The sequence below is a fragment of the Notamacropus eugenii genome, chromosome 5, assembly GCF_028372415.1.
Source record: "Notamacropus eugenii isolate mMacEug1 chromosome 5, mMacEug1.pri_v2, whole genome shotgun sequence".
Classification (NCBI taxonomy): Eukaryota; Metazoa; Chordata; class Mammalia; order Diprotodontia; family Macropodidae; genus Notamacropus; species Notamacropus eugenii.
Genome location: NC_092876.1, coordinates 252,699,318 through 252,712,470, shown reverse-complemented (window position 1 = coordinate 252,712,470; position 13,153 = coordinate 252,699,318).

The window sequence follows — 13,153 nt, the reverse complement described above, 5'->3', positions numbered from 1 at the left end:
TACTTGTTAATGTTTTCTGTTACAACTTTATCAAATCGTTTTTGTGCTTCTTCAGAGAGCTTCTGTTAACCAACCAATAGTAGTGCCAATTCGATACTCACAGCACCTACAGTGGCTATGAATATGCCAGCACAGTACTGAATCACAAAATACAAGACCCTTCATATGGAAGACAGAACCAAAACTTTTATTCAAACACCAGAAAACCAAATCCATCATAGTAATTAAGAAGTCTATAAACATAATCAGGCCTTCCCACAAACAAACACTCACAATGCCAGCTGCCTGCTTCCTCTGTCCTTCCCAGCTCTGACTAGTCTGACCAACCTGACCAACTTCCTCTCAACTCTGCTTCAGCTCTGCTTCTTGCTGTTCGGTCCTTCCTGCTTCGCCCATTCAGCAAACTTCTCCCACTACAGGTGATTTTGGCTTCCATGTGATTTAAGCAGGTCACATTGGCCTATTAATGCATGGGAAAGATCTTCCCATTTGAATTATCATTATACCAGTCAAAAAACACTAAGTGCTTACTCTGTGCCAGGCACTATGCTAATAGGCACTGGGAATACAAGCATAAGCAATCAAAAAAGAAAAACCCGTCCTTAAGGAACTTACATTCTAGGAGGGGAAGATAATATACATAAGAAAGCTGAAAATCTGCCAAATGGGATGGTAGTGCTGGGAAGGGGGGAAGTTACGTATGGGGTATTAGGGTAAAAGCCACAGAAAAGTAGAGCAGGTAAGGGGAATGAAAAAGGGCAGACCTAAGCTGCTTCCCAAAGTGGAGGCTCTGAGAGGAATTGTTCAGTGAGAGAAAGGGGCTTTGTGGGAAATTCCAGAGTGTACGCAGGCATTGAGGGAAGTTTTAGGTTGAGAGGGAAGCTGAGGCATGGTGGCAGTCTGGACCCCTCCCCAAAATGGAGACCTGGAGAGGGTCTTACCAGATGATTAAGGCATCTTTATTTCACTGCAGCTTTCTTTTTCTTAATTTCATTTACAGTGAGAATGGCAGTATCACCATAGCTTAGTTTCTCCCATTTTGTGGCAGTGTAGTAGTTGTTGGACAAAAATCTATTTAGCTTATCAAGAGTTAAATTTGTAGGAGTCCAAACTTGCTTCTTAACCTCTTCTGCTGCTTTGCCACTATAACCGAAGATTTCAGTCTCCAGAGCCTAATGGATATTTTTTTCCTTTGCTTTACATCTAAAGGATTAAGCCCCAACTTATTTATCTTAGAATTCAGATAGAGACTGGATCTGTGGAACTCCCAGATAAGGAAACTCCTACAAATGCAAATACTTTATGGTTTGGTCCCGGATACTAAGAAGTGACTTGTCGAATCTTTTTCCTGAAGCCGGCTGTCCATTTTCTGTGTTTTCTGCTGCCTGTTATTTATATTTTGAGAATAATAGTTTAAAATGGTTTAGTAAAAAATCTTAAGGATGCTATCATTTTTGGGGGGGCGACTTGGTGGCAGATTGGATAGAGCACTGGGCCTGGAGTCAGGAAGACAAGTTCAAATTTGGCCTCAGACACTGATTAGCTGAGTGACCCTGGACAAGTCACATAACCATTTATAAAATGATCTGGAGAAGGAAATGGCAATCCATATCTTTGCCAATAAAACCCAAATGGCGTCACAAAGAGTTGGACATGACTAAACAACGAAAGTACAAGTGTTTCAAGAATCCCCTTTTTTTCTCAAAGTTATTTGTGGACGTTGGGTGATGAACTAATGAGGCAGGGATGAGATGACATTTTTGAAATTTGTAACTTTCTCTTTAAAAAATTGTTGCTATGAAAAGCATGCTTTTAATATCATAACTGAGTAATTTAATTATCAAACATACTGATGGCAGTTAGAAAAATAAAGATTTTGCTCTCCCAACTCTTGATTGTTAACCAGTATCTGAAAGTGGTTTCAGAGTAACTTTTGACCTGTGTAAGATATGTACCATTTTTCAGGTATGGAATATAATTAAAGCTTTCTAACCATGCCAACTTTTTTTTTGCCTAATATTAACAGTTGTACTTGATAAAAGGCTGCAATTATGAAATAGCAAAGGACAAGATAGAACCTGTTTACTTTCAGAATTCAAAATTGAACATGTATGATTTTTTTTATATTTGCTTTATTGAAATGACCACTTTACAGCTATCCTTAAAATAGATATTTATGAATTTTCTAGTTTCTGAAAGTGTCTTTCATATAAATGCAGGAGAAATATTTTTAAAAAACACATTTTACATGTTTTTCGTCAAGCCTAACTGTTGTTCCTTTATGCTATAAATGGCACGAAATATTTTTGAAAAGTTATCTAATAGTTTTCGCTTAACTCATCCTGTTATGGCCTAAGACCTCTTTTCCAGGAAAAATGTATGTTTTCTTTAAGTTGATTTTTATATAGTATGAACTCAAGTCCCTTCATTCTGGTTATCTGCTGCACGCTTAGTTAACAGCCATTTATTAAGGGCTTTCTAAATGCTAGGTACGAAGCTGAGAGATGCAACGAAAAGCAAAAGACAGTGCCTTTTCTTGAGCTCATTCTAATGGGGGATACGTAAACAAACTATACCAACCAATTATGTACAGGGTAAATAGGAAGTATATACTAGCATTAAGAAAGGCTTAGCCTACCAGCATTAAGATCAGGAGGGCTTCTTGTAGAAGATGGAATTTTAGCTGAGATTTGAAGGAAGCTAAGGGAATCCAGGAGATGGGGATGAGAGAGAGCATTCTAGGCATGGGGGACAGTCAGAGAAAATACCTGGAGTTGGGATGTGGAGTGTCTTGTGTGAGAAATAAAAAAGAGGAAGGTGTCACTGGATCGCAGAGGCCTTGGGGGTTCTGCAAAAGAAGACTGTGAAAGAGGGAAAGACAGAATAAGTTATGAATGGCTTTGAATGCCAAACAGGACTTCATTTTTGATCCTACAGGAGATAGGGTTTACTGAGTAAGGGAGTTTATTGAATAGAGGAGGATGAGATTCAGACCTTTACTTTAGGAAGACTAATTTGATAGCTTAGTGGAGGATGGACTGTAATGAGAGACCAGGAAGGGAGATAATCCAGAAGGTGTGAGATGATAAGTGACTGGACTGAGTGGTAGTAGTGTCAGAGTAGAGAAGGGTTGATGTTCAAGAGGTATTACGACAGAATCAACAGGACTTCTTGGCAACTCATTGGATAGGGGAGGATGAGACAAGTTCAGGATGACACCTGGGTTTGAACCTGGGTGACTAGGAGGAAGTTAGGAAATGAGAGGGTTTTGGGAGAAAAATGAGTTCTGTTTTGACATGTCTAGGGGACATCTGCTTCAAGATATTCAATAGACAATTCAAGATCTGAGTCTAAAAGTTAGGGGAGTGGTAAGGACTGGATAAATAAATCTAAAAATCCTCAATGTAGAAATGATAATTACATGAACAAGCAAAATAACATGGAGGAAAGAGGGCCTTGGCTAGAATCTTGAGGAACACTGGCTTTTACTGGATATGACCTAGATGAAGATCTAGCAAAGAGAAGGATCAATTAGGTTAGAGGAGGACTAGGATAAAGTAGTGTCATGAAAATCTAGAGAAAATATAGTGTCAAGAAGAGAGTGACCAATAGTTTTCAAAGGCTGCAGTGAGATCAAGAAAGATGAGGACTGAGGAAAAAGCCATTAGATTCTACAATTAAGACATTGGTACTTCTGGAGACAGCCAGTGCCTTTCCTAAAATGAGGCTCCCATAAGTGAATACAGGACTTCAGAAGTCTGACCAGGACAGCATAATGGAATTATCCCTACTCCTGTTGGACAGAATATCTTTCTATGCAGCTGAAAATCATGTTAGCTTTTTTTTTGACTCATCTAGAGTTTATAGTTCATCAAGACCCTCAGATCTATTAAAGATGAACACTCAACAGTGAAAAATAATTAAGATGATGCAATTGTAGAAGTCTAGAGAGGGCCAATTTTGAAACTTGGAAGACTTATATTTAAGTCTTGCCTCATATTCATACCAGCTCTGTGGTCAGGGGCAAGTCATTAAACATTTTAGTGTCCCAGAAAACTCATGACAACTGAAGTTAGATAAGTTGATCTATTATTAGTAGAGGGGGTTCCCAGTATGAGACATCCCTGTATTGATGAAATCACACATTTAGGCCAAAACAGATAGTTCCAAGGACTCAAAAAGTGATAGTCCCACCACTCTTAATGCTGCTAAGTTTTTGGAGTGAACTTCATATTTCTTTTATTTGAAAGCCTCTTATTCCTTCAGGATGGAAATTTAAACTCTTCTACTCCAAAGTCTGAGCACAACTCAAACAATTGTTTTAATACCTTCTACTTGAATTTGTGAAATCTTTTAAGCACCAGCCCTCTAGGCAGGTCTTTGGTTATCCCTTTTAGTTCTGGAGTTCTTCTGTAGGATCCCAAATTTAAGTTAGATGGGACCTTAAAGGTTATCTAGTTCAAACCCTACATTTTTACAGTGAGGAAACTCAGGCCCAAAGAGACCCAAGTGACTTGCTCACAATTATATAGGCTCTCATGGATAGGATTTGAACCTAGGTCTTAGGAATCCCAATCTAGCAGTCATTTTTTTTTTTTTTTTTAGCATCACAATGGTCTCCAGAAAGATCACTGATCCCGGGGTGAAATAATGTGCATTTATGTTAGGTTTTAAGAAGGAACCCTAAAGAGATGAGGAAATATCCAGAGAGACTTATACTCAACCAGGCCTGAAGTCATTTTACTGTCTTCTGACTTGAAGTGAGGAAACCAAAGAAGTTGTAGAGTCTCAAGTCCTTGTAAAGGTTTGAGGGAACCCTTTTAAGATCAAGTCATATCATGCCTACCTGGAAGAAAGCTTCCTAGAGAAGTGTTAAACTACAGTATTAAATAGCTACACTTTACTGAGATACTTCCAAGCTACTTGCTTTCCTCAGAAGCCTGAGGTTGGACTTTAAGGTAGTATGTTTATCTGGTCATCATCTGACAAGTTGACTATTCTCTTCGTGTACAGAAGATGAAAGTAAGGACAAATGATAGGATGGGTAGGATAAAGGTAAAAGAATTCTATAAAAATAGGAAGATTAAAGCCCAGGGTTTTCAATAAATACTAAGGATAATAGAGAAGATTTTTTTTTTTTAAGTTACATTGGGGGCAAAAGAAAAATCAAGAAAGAGATAGGACCACTGCCTGTCATGGATGGGAGCAGTGATACAGTGATAATGAGTGCTGAAGAGGAGATGTATCCACTCAATTTATATTTCACTGTTCTTTACAAAGGAAGTCGATTGTCATATTGGAAAAGACAAAATATTAATAGGGAAAGGAAACCTATTATAAGTGAGTAAATTGTGAAAGAGAACCAAGATGCTTAAAAGGGTTTCAAGTCACCAAACCCTGACATATAGCCCAGAGTTCTGAGAAATCTTGTGGTTAGAATTGTTGAACTATCATCAGTGATGTTTGAGGAATCATAGGTAGGAAGTGCCAAAGACTGAAGGTGGGCAAATATTGTTCTCTTTTTCAAGAAGGAAAAGAGCGTATTTCAAACTTTCAGCTAGTGAATTTTGATGCAATTTCTATCCAAGGGATGATTTGAGAATACAAAGGAAAGGTGATTACTACAGGCTTGTAAAAACATGTTACTGAAGAGGTAGTCAGGTATAGTGGATAGAGATCTGGAATTTAGAATCAGAGGAACTTGATTCAAATTACTGTCTATTATCTGACCTTGAAAATGTCACACACACACCCCCCCCCCCCAAAAAAAGAAAAAGCCACATCCTCTGTGGGTCTGTTTCCTTGTCCATAAAATGAGAGTTACCTTGTTGGCTGCTGAGGTCCCTTCTAGTTCTAAGTATGTGATCTTGTGAAAATTAGTAAATCCTCTCTCTCTTTTACTTTAAGGTAAATGATGTTGTAGATATTGTAGACAATTCATGCTTTGGGTAAGGGTTGGAATAGACTAATTCTGAATTGCATTTCAACTTTAGGATTTTTTGATTCTATGTCCTGCCCTTGACCTCACCTACTCCCTCCTTTCTCTCACCTCTGACTCCCACCAACTTGGATATGCAGATATTTTGCTAATCTTCTACCCATATTCTGCCATCATAGCTGCTACCACCCTTAATCTTCAGCCACAGTACTGAGTTGCAATTGTATGGTCAACTCTGACTTGCTTCATTAGGAAATTTCTTGACACTACCAACCTGGCCTTACTTAGTTTGGTTCATTTGGGGCAGCTATTGTTGCCTATTTATGGAATTGATGACATTATGACTGTAAGAGGAAATGGAGTGATGCAGGACTCCTAGTTAACTTTAAAAAAGTGGAACTGTATATAGATCCCTTTTCACATGGTACTATTCTCCCTACAATATTAAGTTCCCCTCAGATCTTAGAAAATGAACTTTCTGACCAGTTTCCAGACTGCTTGAGGTGCCTCCACACCTTAATGTCTTTCATAAGAGCTTCCTGACTATTAATATGCTTATTTAATCACTGAATTCCAGCAAGTGTTCATTGATTCTCCTGAGGATCTTCAGTCAAAAGCTCTGGCAAGGTGGTGGTTCTGTCCTCTACTCTGTGAGTTTCTTGAAGATTGTTCGCTCATACCTTGGATTCAAGTGAGGCTGTTTTAGCTGAAGGCATATGATATTTTTGTCAAATTTGTCTAGGTGGTAGTGACTGACATTTTTATTTACCTTGATCCCTTGTTAGTTCAGTTCAGAGAGTTATTAGGCACATACATACAAAGCACAATGCCAGGTTTGGGAGAAATGAAAATAAAGACAATGCATTTCTTTTTCTTAAGGAGCTTACAGTCTGTTATTGTTTAATCACCAGTATAATTAACTATGATACAAGATAGAATGTGATGGGGTCAAACAAGAATGCCAGCAGAATACTCTAGCAAATTTTGAGGAGGGAGAGGTTTCATTCAACCAAGAAGATCAGGAAAGTTTGATAAAGAATATGGCAACTGAGATGGAATGAAAAAGTAATTCTGGATGGGATTGAAAATAAAAGCCAGGAATTTTCTTAGGGTAACAGACTTTGACTAGTCCTCATATCAGAGCAGGTGCTATCTGTCAAGCCATAGTTGTCATTCAGACCACCTAGCACCAGGGGAGGCTCTTAGGTTGGGTCTAAGTTCTCTCTGGCTCTCAGAAAGCTGGTTGTTACTACTCTTCCAGTACTTCTAGCCCTTGGTGGTTTGAATTGTTTTTCTCCTATGACCTGACCTCATCCCTTTCTACATTTTAGTTAAGTTCTTCCCCTTCATCCTGATCACCACTGTTAATCACTCATTCAGCAATAAATTATGGCTAAAATAAATGTTTGAGTAATGCAAATAATGAAAGCAAAGTGAAATGGATCATCAATGCCCAAGCCATTCTCACTCGGCCTTAATCTTTGGTCTTCCAAGCTAAACCCACTAAGCTCGGTTTCCCTGCACCTCACTGTTACTCCCCAATCCTGGGTGGAGAAGGGTGAATGTTAGCATGTTAAGAGATGAACTTGATCCTCAAAGCAGGAAAGATATTACCTGTATGGCCTGGAATCACTTGCCTTGTCACAGACACTGTTGCAGTCACCAATCCAGCTCTGCTTGTTATGATTTCTGACTCCAGTATTCTTGTTCCTGTGAGTCCTAAGAACTACCTCCCTATTGCTGATTTGCTCTTGTTTATCTGGTTGTATTTACCATACCCACTTAAATCTGACTCATGCCACAAAGGTCACAGGACTTTGCTATTAAATTTTTAACACAGGAAAGCTGTTGAAGCGTGCATGCAGATTGGGTCTATCTCAATCACTGTTTTGCTATATTTTCAAAAGATTCCACTCTGCTAACATTTCAAGTTCCCCTCTATTCCCATACTCCATTCTGCCTACAAATCTGACAAATTCAAATTGTGGTCCCGTCTGGAGCATAGGTAGAGCTGTTTCATACTAGCTTCTTCTCAGTCTCGTTTGCTAGATCTTCATCTGATCATTCCCTCTAATCATAAGTCTTCCTCAGGGAACTAGGACTGCAAATTCTAGGACCTGCTTTTCTTCTTCCTCCATACTACTTCACTTGGTGGTCTTGTCAATTCCCATGGATTTAATTACTATCTCTATGCTGCTGACAATTCTCAAATCAACCTATCCTGCTCCAAACTCTGCTGACCTCCAACAATCTTACAACTCCAACTGCCTTTCAGACATCTTAAATTGTATGTCCAGTACACATTATAAACTAAATATATCTAAGACAGAACTCATTATCTTTCCCCCAAACTCTTTCCCTCTCCTATCTTCTCTATTACTGGGCTGGCAGTGGGCACAAACCATCCTCCTGGTCCTTCGGGCTCAATATGTAGAAGGCATTATCTCCCCTCCTCCCAGCCTCCCAATCCAATCCAATCTATTGTCAACGACTGTTGATTTTACCTTTACAACATGTCTTGAGTACATTCCCTTTTCTCCTCTGACATTGCCACCCATCTGGTACAGGCCCTCATTACCTCACACCTGAACTATTGTAGCCTACTGGTGACCTATGGTAGAGATGTCAAACATGTAGCTGGTCTGCATGTCCTAGTGTTGACTGAAAAAGACTAAAATGAAATTGGGAAATATTTAATAAAATAAAAAATAGAATATGGATAATGTTAATTTATGTTTTATATGTTAATATATGTTAATATATGATTTTCTAAGTTGGTATGCACCTGCAGGGATATTTATATACAGTTTAGTGGCCCTAATTCTATTTGAGTTTTGTATTGCTGGCCTAGAATGTATAGCCATCACTATTTCCTTCTATTTGTTGGGGGTCAATAATATGAAACCTTACAACTATAACAATATTGCTTCTCTTTCACTCTATCTCACTTCTCTCCCCATCCCCCTGATACTTATCCAAATATACTCCATCATGCTTAATTGATTATTTCTAGGTTTTCCTTATGATAATATATTTTCTTAATATTTTTTAAAAAGCTGCTTCTACTGCCCCTTTTATTTATTTTGTTCTTTTAGAACAGAATATATTCTATATGAACATTCTAGTTATGTTTCCTCTCCCACTGTCTCAGTAATTGAACCTCTGCTCCTCTGTAACCACAAATATAGAGGTTGGGGCAGTTTCTATGATTTGCTATACCCAAGGGATTATCATAGATAAAGTCATTTAACTGTGATAAGGTACAAGAATGTGGGACCAGGAGGCATGAAACCTAGTTTCTAGCCCCTAATTTGCCTCTAATTTGCTATGTGATCATGGCAAGCAATGTACCCCTCTGGATCCTAGTTTCCTAATCTATAAAACGAGGAGGTTGGAATAGATGAACTTCAAGATCCCTTCAGCTATAGTGTTTTGCTTTTAAGAATTTCACTAATATTGTGTTGTTGTTGCAAATTAAAAATTAAAACTGAAAAAGGAGGAAAAACTGTATAAGCTTGAGATAGGCCAAGACAGTGATAGATAAGAGAAATAGAATTACATCTCCTGAATGTAAAATGTGTGGAGGGTCCATAATATTTTTACCCATTATAATTATAATGTTGGAAAATCTGCTGGAGATTTAGTGTTGAATATGACCAACTTAATACCTGTCATAAAATTATTCACTACTTTGGCTTTAAATGCCTACTCAGCACGACAGACAGTGACCTTTTAGTACATGTACTTTCCTTTATGCTAATAATTCTGGTAGTTCATTCCCAGCCCCATACTTCTGTCCCCTTTTGGTTTCATTGGGGTTACAAACTACAGGGGAATATGAAGGAAAAGATGATCTTGTATAAGTAGACGTTAATTTATAAATATTACAGATCACCAGCATGAAAGTAGTTTAACTAAACAGTATATGACGCTGTTAAATTTTCCACTAATCTCTTTAAAGTAATACCATTCTAAATTTTTTAGGTTAAAACTACTAAATGTTCCTTTATTATGAAACTAATATTTACATTGTAAGTCATAGGTAAGATAAAAAAAAGATTTAAAGATGACCAAAGAGAGAGCATACTTTTCTGGAGATCAATATAATTCTGATAAATATAAATGTAAATAATTTTTAGGGCAGCTAGGTGGCACAGGGGATGAGTGCCAGGCTTGGAGTCAGGAAGGCTCGTCTTTATGAATTCAAATCTGGCCTCAGACATTTGCTAACTGTGTGGCCCTGGGCAAGTCACTTAACCCTGTTTGCCTCAGTTTCTCATCTGTTGTTGTTTGTTCATCATTCTCAAAGAGGACCAGTGATATCATGAGTGTGATGTCTTGACTTGTGCATGAATTGGATTTAAGTGAGGCATAGCTGTGCAAAGTCATCAGCCTCATTCCTTCAGAATCATCAAAGTCTAGTGGTAAGACAAAAGTTAAGACAACTGATGATGGTCCAAGATGCAGTAAGTGACCTTTGCCTTTCTAAGTTGACATCTTTTCCCAAGCTCAATTTGTCTGAGTCTGTGCCCATTCAATAACTAAGGTCTAGGTAAGAATTGGGAAAAAAAGATAGCCCAGTTTACTACCACAAAGATATAAATCTGGTCTGAGTTTCTGGATAGAACAGAAAACATTTGCTATTTATATTCATTCTGAGCCACCAGAACCTAAACAATGAGGCACTGAGGCTTGGGTTGGAGGCTATTTTTGACCATTCAGTGAAAATCTGAATGATCTAGGTATGGTCAAGTAGCTCCATTTAAAACACAGTGGACTTTAAAAGTCTTTTTTTGCCCCAGGGTTATTTATATTTCAAGAAATCATAATGAAAACTACGTAGGACAAAAAGCAAATTGTCCCAGCTTTTTGAAAGAAGCAGAAAGAAGGAGAAGAAGAGAAAAAAAAGGAAGAAGAAGAAACAATAGCATTCCCCAATTTCTGCTTGAATTGGCAAGTTGAGTCCCCAAGGGCAGCTACTACTATTCTCAGATAAAATGGCGAAGACAGCTAATTCAAAATGTTCTTGTAGAAAGTTCCTAACTCCTTAGGATTCCCCCTTGCCATGCCTTTTTCATGGCTCTGTCTTAAACACTGTCTTTTTTTTGTCAGTTTGTATTTTTTTATTAAATTATTTTGTTTTCAGTGTTCTATGATCACTTCCATGTATCTTAGATTTTTTTCTCCTCCCCATCCCTTATTCTCCTCCCCTCCTCACTTCTTCCCTGAGACAGCATACAATTTTACATAGGTTCTATACATACATTCCTATTAAATACATTTTCACCTTTGTCATGTTGCATAGAAGAATTAAAATGAATGGGAGAAATCATAAAACAAAACAAAACATAATGCAAAAGAAAATGGTCTGCTTCATTCTGCGATCAAATTCCATAGTTCTTTCTCTAGATGTGGAAGGCATTTTGCCTCGAGTCCATTGGGAATTTTTTAAGTCCTTGCATTGCAATGAAGTACTAAGTCTACCAGAAAAATTCCTTGCACACTGTGGTTGTTGCTGTGTGCAAAGTTCTGGTTCTGCTCCTTTCACTCAGCATCAGTTCATATAACTCTTACCAGGCCTCTCTCTGAAGTCTTCCTGTTCATCATTTCTTATAGCACAATAGTATTCCATTACATTCATATACTGCAATTTATTCAGCTATTCCGCAATTGATGGGCATCCCCTTGATTTCCAGTTTTTGGTTACCACAAAGAGCTGCTATAAATATTTTTGCACATGTGGGCCCCTTTCCCATTTTTATGATCTCTTGGGTATACGGTCCTAGAAGCACTATTGCTGGGTCAAAGGGTATGCACATTTTTGTAGCCCTTTGGATGTAGTTCCAAATTGCTCTCCAGAATGGTTGGATCAGCTCACAGCTCCACCAATGACGAATTAGTGTTCCAACTCTCCCACATCTTCTCCAACATTTATCATCTTCCTGTTTTGTCATGTTAGCCAATCTGATAGGTGTGATGTGGTATCTCAGAGTTATTTTGATTTGCATCTCTCTAATCAATAATGATTTAGAGCATTTTTTCATATGACTAGAGATAGCCTTAATTTCTTCCTCCGAAAACTGCCTGTTCATATCCTTTGATTATTTATTAAACACTATCTTAATAAGGCCAGAATTCAACCCTCCTGCCAGTGTGAAACAGCAAAATACTTTCAGCTTTGTCACTGTCCCTGGCCATGGTGCTGACCCCCTCTCAGGTAACATAGATATAAATTACTTGGTTCAGGCCTCTAGTACCAGTAACCTGTCAGTGGCTCTTATTGCTTTTGCTGTATCTCACCAGACCAAAATATAGATACTCTGTAATGATATAATTATTTCAAGTTAAACATAAATTTTATCAAAAAAAAGCTAAAACTTGCTAAATTTGTGGGGAAAAGAATGGTTTATATTTGAATACAGTAAAAAAAGAATATTAAACATTACACCATAATTAAAAGAAGTGGCACAGTGTGGTGGTTAGAGGGCTGGCACTGGAGTGAGGAAAACTGGGTTCAAGTCCTACTTCTAAAACATACTGAATGAGTGACCTTGGATAAATAATTTAATCTCTTACTGTCGTAGTCAATTGACTAATACCATAAATTGCAGAATGATTGTTGATCTGCATTGATGGAAGATCTATCCTCATTTGGATCTTCCTGTACTGATTAAATGACAGATTTGGACACCACCACCCCCCCCCCCCCCCGAATAGCATTACTAATATTACCAATGTAAGTGGCAATTGATGAAGACAACTAAAAAACAGTTATTTCAACAAAACTTAATCTACATTTAGTGATAGCTGATGTATGAACATTTCTCAGAACAGCCATTCTTTTGTAATGTGGACAGTGCTGTGTGTGGCAAAGGGCAGAGGTGAGTGAATTACTAAGTAAGTTAATTCAGGGAATAATACTGGCATGGCACAGTTGTGATTTAATGAGATTTTCTCCCAAATTCCCAACAAGTTTTGTATAGCCCTACTTACTAAAATTCTGGAGAAGCAAATCTGAAGTACATATGATATGCCTGTGTTTCACTGGAGAATATGCACAAGCTCCACAGTGAGACTTTGTAATGTACTGAAATGAGGTCATAGAACCCCTCAAATGGGAAACCTAAGCAGTCCTTATTCTCCATGATTGACAGATGTCAATAACCCATCATTATGAACCTCATCTGTAAAATGAACTGGAGGAGGAAATGGCAA